Consider the following 11857-nt stretch of genomic DNA (forward strand, 5'->3'; position numbering starts at 1 on the left):
ACAATGTTATATTCATTTCAGATATATGATATCGTGATTCAACAGTTCTGTATATTACTCAGTGCTCATCAAGATAAGTGTACTCTTAATATAAATAAGCCATTTTATGCCAGTCTGGATTGCCTTGCAGTTTTTTCCATGCCCAACACAGTTGTTCCCAGGCACTCACTGACAGTTTCTATGAGGTATGGAGAAGACATACTGTGTGTGTGTGTGTGTGTGTGTGTGTGTGTGTGTGTGTGTGATTTCTGCATCTGCAGTAGCTGGAATACCATGTATTACACTTGCCCAGTGAGAATATGTGTGAGAGACAGTCACAGAGAAAGCAATGATCAAAGACAGGTCTTTTGAACAGTGGAGACATATTCTTCAGGAAGCGCTTATATCAATAAATGTTATTTTTCTAAAAATCATGATGGACATTTAGGCTTTTTTCCACAATTTGGCTATTGTTGAGAGTGCTGCTATAAACATTGGGGTACAAGTGCCCCTATGCATCAGTACTCCTGTATCCCTTGGGTAAATTCCTAGCAGTGCTACTGCTGGGTCATAGGGTAGGTCTATTTTTAATTTTTTGAGGAACCTCCACGCTGTTTTTCAGAGTGGCTGTACCAGTTTGCATTCCCACCAACAGTGTGAGAGGGTTCCCGTTTCTCCACATCCTCTCCAGCATCTATAGTCTCCTGATTTGTTCGTTTTGGCCACTCTGACTGGCGTGAGGTGATATCTGAGTGTGGTTTTGATTTGTATTTCCCTGATGAGGAGTGATGTTGAGCATCTTTTCATGTGCCTGTTGGCCATCTGGATGTCTTCTTTAAGGAAGTGTCTATTCATGTTTTCTGCCCATTTCTTCACTGGATTCTCTGTTTTTTGGGTGTGGAGTTTGGTGAGCTCTTTATAGATTTTGGATACTAGCCCTTTGTCTGATACGTCATTTGCAAATATCTTTTCCCATTCCGTTGGTTGCCTTTTAGTTTTGTTGATTGTTTCCTTTGCTGTGCAGAAATAAGATACCATATGTTTTCACTCTTATGTGGATCCTGAGAAACTTAACAGAAACCCATGGGGGAGGGGAAGGAAAAAAAAAAGAGGTTAGAGTGGGAGAGAGCCAAAGCATAAGAGACTCTTAAAAACTGAGAACAAACTGAGGGTTGATGGGGGGTGGGAGGGAGGGGAGGATAGGTGATGGGCATTGAAGAGGGAATCTTTTGGGATGAGCACTGGGTGTTGTATGGAAACGAATTTGACAATAAATTTCATATATTAAATAAAATAAAATAAAAATCATGATGGTTCATTAAACCATCTATACAACTGCAGAGATTGCCAGAGGCATTGCATTCTAGGGTGTGATGGATGTATCTATGCAGTTGCTATGTTATATTTATGAAAGTTGTTCTTAACAATTAATGATAAAAGTAAGAACAGAAAGAATGATAGAAGGAATAATAGAAAAGCAACAGATCACCCCATGTAGTTAAGGGAAAAGTTTTTCTGACTTAACTTTTGAATGGTTATGAGAAAGGACAGTATGAGATCTTTAGAGTGGCCATGTCAGCAGTGCCTAGTATCAGCAGTAAAAGATGGGCCATCACCATTCCTCGTCCCATAGAAACATTGAACTGTGGTGACAGTGGTGCAGCACTGGGAAAACTGGAAAAGAAGGACCGAGGAGCAAGCTAGGACAGAGACATGATAGCCGTTCTGACCAGATTTCACCAGTGTCTTCTGTTCACACAGGATCTAGAATAGGCCAACAATTACAGATCAATGTGGAAGATTAGGAGGGCTAGAATTGGAATAAGTGCCCACTCCCCTTTCCTACCTGCTCACTGTATATGTAGGGATATTATAGACAGGTGGATAGACTAGAGTGTATTCTAGAGGGGAAACAGGTGTCAGAGGGAAGTTCAGATTAAGAGACAGGTCACAGTGTTCAGGGATCATTCATTCATTCAACAAACATTTGTTACTAGCTGACTACTCCCTAGTCACGATGCTTGTCATAGGCCTATCAGTGAAGTCATGCTCCCTGTCCTCAAGGAGTTCATAATCTAATGAAGAAACAATGTGACATGTGTTATAATAAAGGTATTTACAAATTACTGCAGAAAGATGAGGAAGCAACTCATTCTCTTCTATTTTTAAAATTTTCCCCCAACTTTATTGAGGAATTATTGGAACATGATAGTTGTATATATTTAAAGTGTATATGTGATGATTTAAACATGGAATGATTACCAAGATCAAGATAATTAACACATCCATCACCTCACATGTTTTCTCTTGTTTGTGTATGTGTGGTGACAATACTTACAATGTGTTCTCAGCAACTGTTAAGTATATGATGTTGTATTACTAACTATAGTCATCATGTTTACAAGAGATACCCAGAACTTATTCTTTTTATAACTAAGTTTGTACCCTTTGACCTACGTCTCCCATTCCCTGACCACCACCCCTGCTCAGCTCCTGGTAACCACAATTATTGTTCTTTGTGTCTATGAAATTGATGTGTTTTTTTTTGTTTGTTTGTTTTTAGATTCCACATATAAGTGATACCATACAGTACTTGTCTTTCTTTCTCTGTCTGACTTAACGATACTTAGCATAATGTTCTCCAGGTTCATCTATGTTGTTGCAAATGGCAGGATTTCCTTCCTTTTTTTTTAGTGGCTGAATAATGTTCCATTGTATGTATATACCACATTTTCTTTATCTGTTCATCTGCTGAAGGACATTTAGGTTGTTTCCATATCTTGGCTATTGTTAGTAATGCTTCATTGAACATGGAAGTGCAGATAATCTCTTAGAGATACTGATTTCAGTTCCCAGGAATTGGGTGGGGTTTCTTGATCATATAGTAGTTTTATTTTTATTTTTTTGAGGAACTGCCATATTGTTTTCCATAGTGGCTATACTAATTTACATTCATATGAACAGTATATAAGGGTTCCCTTTTTTCCACATCCCCACTAACATTTGTTATCTCTTGTCTTTTTGACAATAGCTATCCTAAAAGGTGTGAGGTTGTGGTTTGTTGTGGTTTTGATTTGCATTTCTCTGATAATTAGTGATATTGAACATCTTTCCATGTACCTGTTGAGCATTTGTATGTCTGTTTTGGAAAAATGCCTCTTTAGATATTTTGCCCATTTTTAAATTGGATTATTTTCTTTTTTTTTCCTTTTAACTTGTTTGAATTGTTTTTTTTTTCTTCCAAGATTTTATTTAAATTCAAGTTAGTTAACATATAGTGTAGTATTGGTTTTAGGAGTAGAATTTAGTGATTCATCACTTAGATATAGCACCCAGTACTCATCATAACAAGTAAACTCCTTAATGCCCATCACCCATTTAGTCCATCCTCCCACCCGCCTCCTCTCCATCAACCCTTCCTTTGTTCTCTATAGTTAAGTCTCTTATGGTTTGCTTCTCACTTTTTTTCACTTCCCCCATGCTCATCTGTTTTGTTTCTTAAATTCCACATATAAGTAAAATCATAGGGTATTTGTCTTTCTCTGACTGACTTATTTCATTTAGCATAATTTTGATATTAACCTCTTATCAGATATATGGTTTGCAAACATTTTCTCCCATTCTGTAGGTTGCCTTTCAGTTTATTGTTGTTTCTTGTGCTGTGCAGATGCTCTCTAGTTTGATGTAGTCCCATTTGTTTATTTTAGCTGATTCCCTTTTAGAAGATCCAGACAAGGTGATATTTGAGCTCATCTTTTTTTTTTTTTTTTTTTTTCAAATTCCTGCAGATTTATTTATTTTTTCTATATAGTTACCATTGTCTTTTTTTTTTTTTATGAAATTTATTGACAAATTGGTTTCCATACAACACCCAGTGCTCATCCCAAAAGGTGCCCTCCTCAATACCCATCACCCACCCTCCCCTCCCTCCCACCCCCCATCAACCCTCAGTTTGTTCTCAGTTTTTAACAGTCTCTTATGCTTTGGCTCTCTCCCACTCTAACCTCTTTTTTTTTTTTTTCTTTCCCCTCCCCCATGGGTTCCTGTTAAGTTTCTCAGGATCCACATAAGAGTGAAACCATATGGTATCTGTCTTTCTCTGTATGGCTTATTTCACTTAGCATTACACTCTCCAGTTCCATCCACGTTGCTACAAAGGGCCATATTTCATTTTTTCTCATTGCCACATAGTATTCCACACCCGAAAAACAAAGAACCCAGTGAAGAAATGGGCAGAAAACATGAATAGACACTTCTCTAAAGAAGACATCCAGATGGCCAACAGGCACATGAAAAGATGTTCAGCGTCGCTCCTTATCAGGGAAATACAAATCAAAACCACACTCAGGTATCACCTCACGCCAGTCAGAGTGGCCAAAATGAACAAATCAGGAGACTATAGATGCTGGCGAGGATGTGGAGAAACGGGAACCCTCTTGCACTGTTGGTGGGAATGCAAATTGGTGCAGCCGCTCTGGAAAGCAGTGTGGAGGTTCCTCAGAAAATTAAAAATAGACCTACCCTATGACCCAGCAATAGCACTGCTAGGAATTTATCCAAGGGATACAGGAGTACTGATGCATAGGGGCACTTGTACCCCAATGTTCATAGCAGCACTCTCAACAATAGCCAAATTATGGAAAGAGCCTAAATGTCCATCAACTGATGAATGGATAAAGAAATTGTGGTTTATATACACAATTGAGCTCATCTTTAAAGGATGAGCCTTTGGATTGTGTGGGAGAAAACAGGGCAGTGGACCTGGAAGACTATATGGAAAGACCTCAAAAGCCATGCTAAGTGATGGGGATGTTATCATATTTACATTAGATAGCAACTGAAGAGTTTTTGTTATTATTTAAATTTTATTTAGTTAACATACAGTGCATTATTGGTTTCAGGAGTAGGATCCAGTGATTCATCACTTACATATAACACCCAGTGCTCATCACAAGTGCCCTCTGTAATGCCCATCATCCATCTAGCCCATCTCCTACCCACCTCCCCTCATCAACCCTCAGTTTGTTTCCTATCATTAAGAGTCTCTTGTGGTGAAGAGTTTTAAAAAAAATGTTTTTTTAAGTTTATTTATTTGTTTTCAGAGAGGGAGCGAGAGAAAGAGAAAGAGAGATAAAGTGCAATTGTGAGCAAGGGGAGGGGCAGAGAGAGAGGAGAGAGAGAATTCCAAGAAGGCTCCCAGTGCTGTCAGCACAAAATTCAGTGTGGAGCTCGACCTGAGCTGAATTCAAGAGTTGGATGCTTAACTGACTGAACCACCCAGGCTCCCTGTGGTGCAGAGTTTTTAAGTAGAAAAGTGACAGGACCAGATTTTTATTTAGTAAAAATAATTCTGCTAAGAATATGAATGGTGAATAGAGTTTGACACTGGCAAGGATGCAGACAACTTGAAAAAGGGAGGGGGGATAATGAGGTTTCATACTAAAGTGTTAGCAGTGGTATTGAAGGGAAGAGGTATTCAGAAGTAGAGCTTGACAGTGCATTAGATGTGGAGGCTGAGGGAGAGCAAAGCACAAGGGGCAATAGGTCAGAGTCTTGGGAAGACAGGTTAGGAAGGGACAATCTCAATAAAGTAGAACTCAATGACGAAGAAGCCAAGTATAGTCGCTCTCCCTCTCGCTCTCCCTCTCGAGAGGAAGAGAGAGAGGGAGAGAGAGAGGGAGAGTGAGCGAGACAGGTTTAGAAGGGCATGTGATGGGCAGCTGGTACCAACAGGACCTTAGGGTTCATCTTTCAGGCCAGGATTTTAATTTTGGAAGTAGGGAAGACCAAAAAATAAAAGAGATTCTAACGTGAGACACTCAAAGACAAAGAACCAGGCAGAGACCTTGTTCCCGTAACTGACAGGCATCAAAGCTAAATTATCAGCACAGATGATCTGATACTGATTCCTGAGTTCTGAGGAATGTCCATCCTTAAATTCCTCCTGCTGAAGGTCAGTACTTGTTCTGGGTGCTGGGAAATCTGAACTCCTGGTACCTGAAGACCCTTCCATCTACTCTTCGCCCACTTTTTATCAGCTTGGACTTTAGTCCCCTGCTTGCAAGTCTCTTGTTTATTCATCCATCATAATTTCCTGCCTACACCCTGTAGATTAGGCAGATGCTTGATTGATAACCCCCATGATTATTGGTATAGCTAGCTCCAGACTCTGACTACACCACACCTCTGTCACCCGGGCACAGCCAGGGGAGGACCCAGAGTAGTGTACGTGGCTTAGCTTCAGGGCCAGCAGTGCTGCATGGTCGAATCACCTGGGAGTTGATGGGTTCAGAAGGTGAACATCAGAACCACTCTGAAGTTATACTGGAATATTATTTACAACTTGTGCTTACAGCAAAAGTTAAAAACAGTCATGCAGGACTCTAAAGTACCATATGTCCCCAATAGTCACTGAGACCCAAGCCTCCAAAGTCTTTAAAGTGTGACTGTAAGATGAATGAGATTCTTCTTGTTACTTTTCTAGATTTTCACATCACTGGTGATCTTGTTGAAGTAGAGATGGACTCTTGCCCCACCAACATGTCTCCCTTTTTGTCAGCATTGCCTGAAATATGACCATATTTTTCCAGTTTCTGAGAGCATTCATTTCAGGGGATATCCAGATAACTTGGGGCAAAGTCCCCTGGGCTGGATCAGACAACTTTTTTGGCATCCTGTATTGCGTATTATTGAATGGGTGTGTCATTCTGGAGCCCATATCTTTTGTCTGCAGTTTTTTCCAGGATGACTTCTCTGCTCTTCTGTGGCAGTTCTTGAGAAATTGAGGTAGTTTTTGCCCTCAGTTTTTATTTAATAATTTTAATCCATATTTCCCTGATTCTACCTCTTTAACTCATTCTATCATTTTTCCAACCAGAACCTCAGTTACTCTTGCAAAGTGTACTGTGGCAGTAATTAATATATATTTATGTTTAAGAGCAATCCACAGAAAACTATTTGCAGTTCTTTTTACAGTACAGATTTAGTAATTCAGGCAATTGGTTTTTTTTTTCCATGAAATTCCAAATTATAAGAATTTTTTAGATGAGGTACATGAAATGATTGGATTCAAATAACACTGTGGTCACAGTATCAGAGCTTTAGTAAGTGCCACGATCACAAAATCCATGGTACAGTTTTGAGAGCACTGTGTTGCAAGCTGCACAGACTTGCCTCTGATTGTTGGCTACTCCAGTTACTAGGTCTGTGACTGAGCAAATTTCCTAATCTCCCCGAACCTGTTACCTCATCTTTAAGGTAAGGATGATAATGTACACTTTGCATGGTTGTCACAGTTATTAAATGAATTACATACAATGGTTTGACACTGTGCCTGATATTAATAGCAGGTGTCCAATAAATGGTAATTACTAATATTATGTAATTCTGAAACCTTATGGAATTAGAACCCAGTATAAGGCATTCTTTTTTTAACGCATTTTTATTTTGATTTAATTTTTACATGTGTATGGTTTCCATCAAGAGAGAAGAGCAGAAAATATGTATCTTTTTCTTTTCTTTTTCAAGGACTTTTCCTTCAAGAGTTGACCCTGTCTCCCTGAGATTATGAAACTTATTGGAGGTCCTATAGGAGCAGTGTGATCTGCTGGATTCCTTTACTAAATTTAGGAGATAAGGGAGATGGTTTTCATTTGTTTTAGGAAGAGAGTAGCTTTAGATGAATAGTGAATGATAAACGTAAATACTAAAAACTTGGTGAAAATTACTCTAGGTACATTTATTGTTTGCCTCCCTTGTATACATTCTACCTTCCACAACAGTCCCTGATTTTCACGAGGTCATTCCCTCAATGCCCACTCTTACTCAATGTGGTTGTGGTGGGGTGGAGGGTCTACTTTTGACTTGGAAGGTGAAGAATGCTACTTGGTTATTAGTGGGCAGTGGTGTGTGGGCATGTAACCTGGGTTAACTAAGGCAGAGTGGATCTCAGGACTGCCGGCAAGGAGATACCATTCCATGCTCCTCCACCCCCTATACTTTGAGATTTGAGCCTGGAAGTTTGTAGGCTGAGCTGCTTCAGCCATCTTGTGACTGTATGCCAACAGTCTGCCTGAAAATGGAGTCAGCAGAGAGAAAAGTAGACCTGAGAGACTGAGAGATTCACTCAACCATGATGATACCCTTTGAGCCTACAAGATCCATCCAAGACTTTTCAATTACACAAACCAACACATTCTCCTTTTCATTTATCAAAGTTTTAGTTGAGTTTTGCTGATTGCTTTTGACTATGTTCCGCATTTATAATAAATATGAAAAACAAGATAACTAGGGCATATTAAGGAAAGAGTGGTAATAGTGAAAAGGGAGGAAGAATGAACAAACCCTCCTGCCCATTCTTTCGTGGCTCACCTTTCCCTCCAAAGAAAAGACTGAGCCAATATCAGTCACATAATACTTTATTTTTAAAGGGTATATTCTTTTGGGAGCAAGAGCAGGGGGCCCATCTGGGGATGTTGGGGACCTGCTTCTAGGAACTTCTGCAGAAGTAGATGTGTGAGTCCGTGGCCCCAGTGCTGTTCAACTTTGGGAACTATCTGACTATCCTGCTTTAGAAAATGATTTAACTGCCCCCTTGTCTAACTTTCCTTTTATCATCTCAAGTCAGAGATCCAGACTCCAGATCCATTTGTTCTTAGGTCTTCTAATCTCTCCTAGGCCTTCACCCTTCCCAAGGATGTTCATCCCTTCTCACATTCCATTTTATGATCTTATACAGTTAACCATTCATAGAATTTAGCCCTAGACTTTTTGCTGATTTGAGACTATCAGCACCTAGGATACTGAGGTCTATTTTTAAATTCCAGTTGTAGAGATTTGAGTCAACTGTATTCCTCACTTCATGGCATATGTCAGTATTGGTCTATGCAGATTCTTTTTTGGAATGGTTGATTGATTGATGAACTCTTATTTCCATTTTTCACTCTCATTCCTCCCTATACTTCCCCCAACCGACAGTTGCTCTAATGAGTTTACTTTGTATCTCTTAATTTGTATGGGTTCCTTAAGAATATGCATTGTTATATTTGTGTGCATAGTTTTCTTTTATATACATGCTCCTATGTGGTAGATCTCATTCTGTTTCTTACCTTTTTTCACTTTGTCCATTTTGCTTTATGTATATTTAGTCCATCACCTGTTACTGTGCCACTGTTGTGCACTATGCACTCCCCCCAGTGATGGATGCTCAGATTGCGTCTAGTTACCCAGTGCCAAAAACAATGCCATGATGAATATCCTCTTATCTACATCCATTATGGGTCTATGAGAAGTGTTTTCTGGAGGCTGTAAACACAGAAGTAGAGTTGCTGAGTAGTAGCATGTGTGTATGCTTGATTTGACTGAACACTGAGATCACCCTTTGGAACAGTTGTATGCTTTGCTTTCCTCCCAGAAGTGCCTGAGGTTTCCTAAACCCATGTTCATCTCTTGACGCTTAGTATTATCTAGTCTATTTCACTGTTATGTCAGCTTGTGTTTCTCTAATTAATAAGTTTGAGTACCCCAATGTATATTTCTAAACTATTTTGATTTCCTGTTCCGTAAATTGCCTCTTCAAATACTTTTACCATTTTCCAGTTATTTTATTTTATTTATTTTTTACTTGAAGGAGTTCCTTGTATGTTCTAGATACTAGTTCATTGTTAGATTTAGACATTGCGAATAATTCTCAGTCTGTTATCTGTTAACTTTATTCATGGTACCTTTCACTGAACAGAAATCTTTATGATGTAATAAAAGGTAATCACTATTTTTGTTTTATGTTGTATGCATGTAAAGTTCTATCTACAATGTCCTTTCCTACAATGTCCTTCACAATGGAATATTATTCAGCCATCAAAAAGAATGAAATCTTGCTATTTGCAACAACATGGATGGAGCTAGAGAGTATATGTTAAGTGAAATAAGGTGATCAGAGAAAGACTAATACCATATGATTTCACAATGGGGAATGTAAGAAACAAATAAGCAAAGAATAAGGGAAATACATAGGTATTTTCCTATATTTTCTTCTATTTACATTATTGTTTTAAGTTTTGCATTTAGACATTTATTGTATTTGGAGCCTATCTTTGATGTAGTTTTAGGCACAGATCCAGTTTTATTTTAATCTATAGCATTAGCTAGATTTGCAACTCCATCTATTAAATGATCTATTCTTTTCCCATTGATATGTGGTGCCCACATTACTGTATATTCAATTCCCTTGTAAACATGGTTATATTTCTAAACTCTTCATTTATATTTCATTGATCTATTTGTTACTGCAATAATATTATACCCTTTTATATTTTTATTATGGTTGTGTAGTATTTCCTAATACCTAGTAGGGCAAATTCCTCCTCTTTGCCCTTCTTTTGAAATGTTGACTTAACCTATTCATGGATCTTTATTCTTCCATAAAAATTTTAGATTAAGGTTCATCTAAATTTTAGATTAAGAGTGGCTCAGTTGGTTAAGTGTCTGACTCTTGATTTTGGCTCAGGTCACAATCTTATGGTTGTGAGATTGAGTCCCATGTGGGGCTCTGCACTGGGCATGGAGCCTGCTCAAGATTCTCTTTTTCCCTCTTCTTTGCCCCTTCCCCCCAACCCCCTGGTCTCTCTCAAAAAAATTTTTAGATTAAAGTTATCACCTTTCTCAAAAAATTCAACAAAACATTTTGAAGTATTTGTGATTGTATTCAATTTATGTATTAATTTGATCAACTAATTTGGGATAAATGGATATAGTTATAATGTTAAGTTATCCCAACCAAGAGCTGAAATGTCTCTCCATTTATTCAGATGATTTTCTGTATTATTTATTAGATCCCCAAATTTCCTCCATGAAGAGGTAATGTATTGTCATTAATTTATAGTTACTTTATGTTTTTATTGCTACTCTGCATATATTTATTTAAAAATTTTTTTAATGTTTGTTTATTTTTAAGAGACAGAGTGCTAATGGGGGAGGGGCAGAGAGAGGAAGACTCAGAATCTCAAGCATGCTCCAAACTCTGAGCTGTCAGCCCAGAACCCGATGGAGGGCTCAAACTCACAAACTGTGAGATCATGATCATGAGCTGAATTTTGACACCCAACCGACTAAGCCACCCAGGTGCCCCTGAATATATATTTTTTAATTCTTCTGCATAGCAAAGGAAGCAATCAACAAAACTAAAAGGCAACCTATAGAATGGGAGAAGATAATTGCAAGCAACATATCTGATAAAGGGTTAATATCCAAAATATATGAAGAACTTCTAAAATCCAACACTCAAAAAACAATAATCCAATTTAAAATGGGTGGAAGATATGAATAGACAGTTTTCCAAAGAACACATCCAGATGGCCAATAAGACACATGAAAAGATGCTCAACATCACTCATCATCAGGAAAATACAAATCAAAACCATGATGAGATATCACCTCACAGAATGGCTAAAATCATCAACACATGAAACAACAGGTTTTGGTGAGGATGTGAAGAAAGGAGAACGCTCTTGTACTGTTGGTGGATATGCAAATTGGTGAAGCCACTCTGAAAAACAGTATGGAGGTTCCTCAAAACTTAAAAATTAGAACTACTTTATGATCCAGCAACATACCAATTCAAAGGGATATATGCACCCTGATGTTTATAGCAACATTGTCTACAATAGCAAAATTATGGGAAGAGCTCAAATGTCCATCAACTGATGAATGGATAAAGAAGATGTAGTGTATACACAATGGAATATTATTCAGCCATCAAAAAGAATGAAATCTTGCTATTTGCAACAACATGGATGGAGCTAGAGAGTATATGTTAAGTGAAATAAGGTGATCAGAGAAAGACTAATACCATATGATTTCACCATGGGGAATGTAAGAAACA

The sequence above is a fragment of the Lynx canadensis genome, chromosome C1 (genome assembly GCF_007474595.2).
Source record: "Lynx canadensis isolate LIC74 chromosome C1, mLynCan4.pri.v2, whole genome shotgun sequence".
NCBI classification, from domain to species: Eukaryota; Metazoa; Chordata; class Mammalia; order Carnivora; family Felidae; genus Lynx; species Lynx canadensis.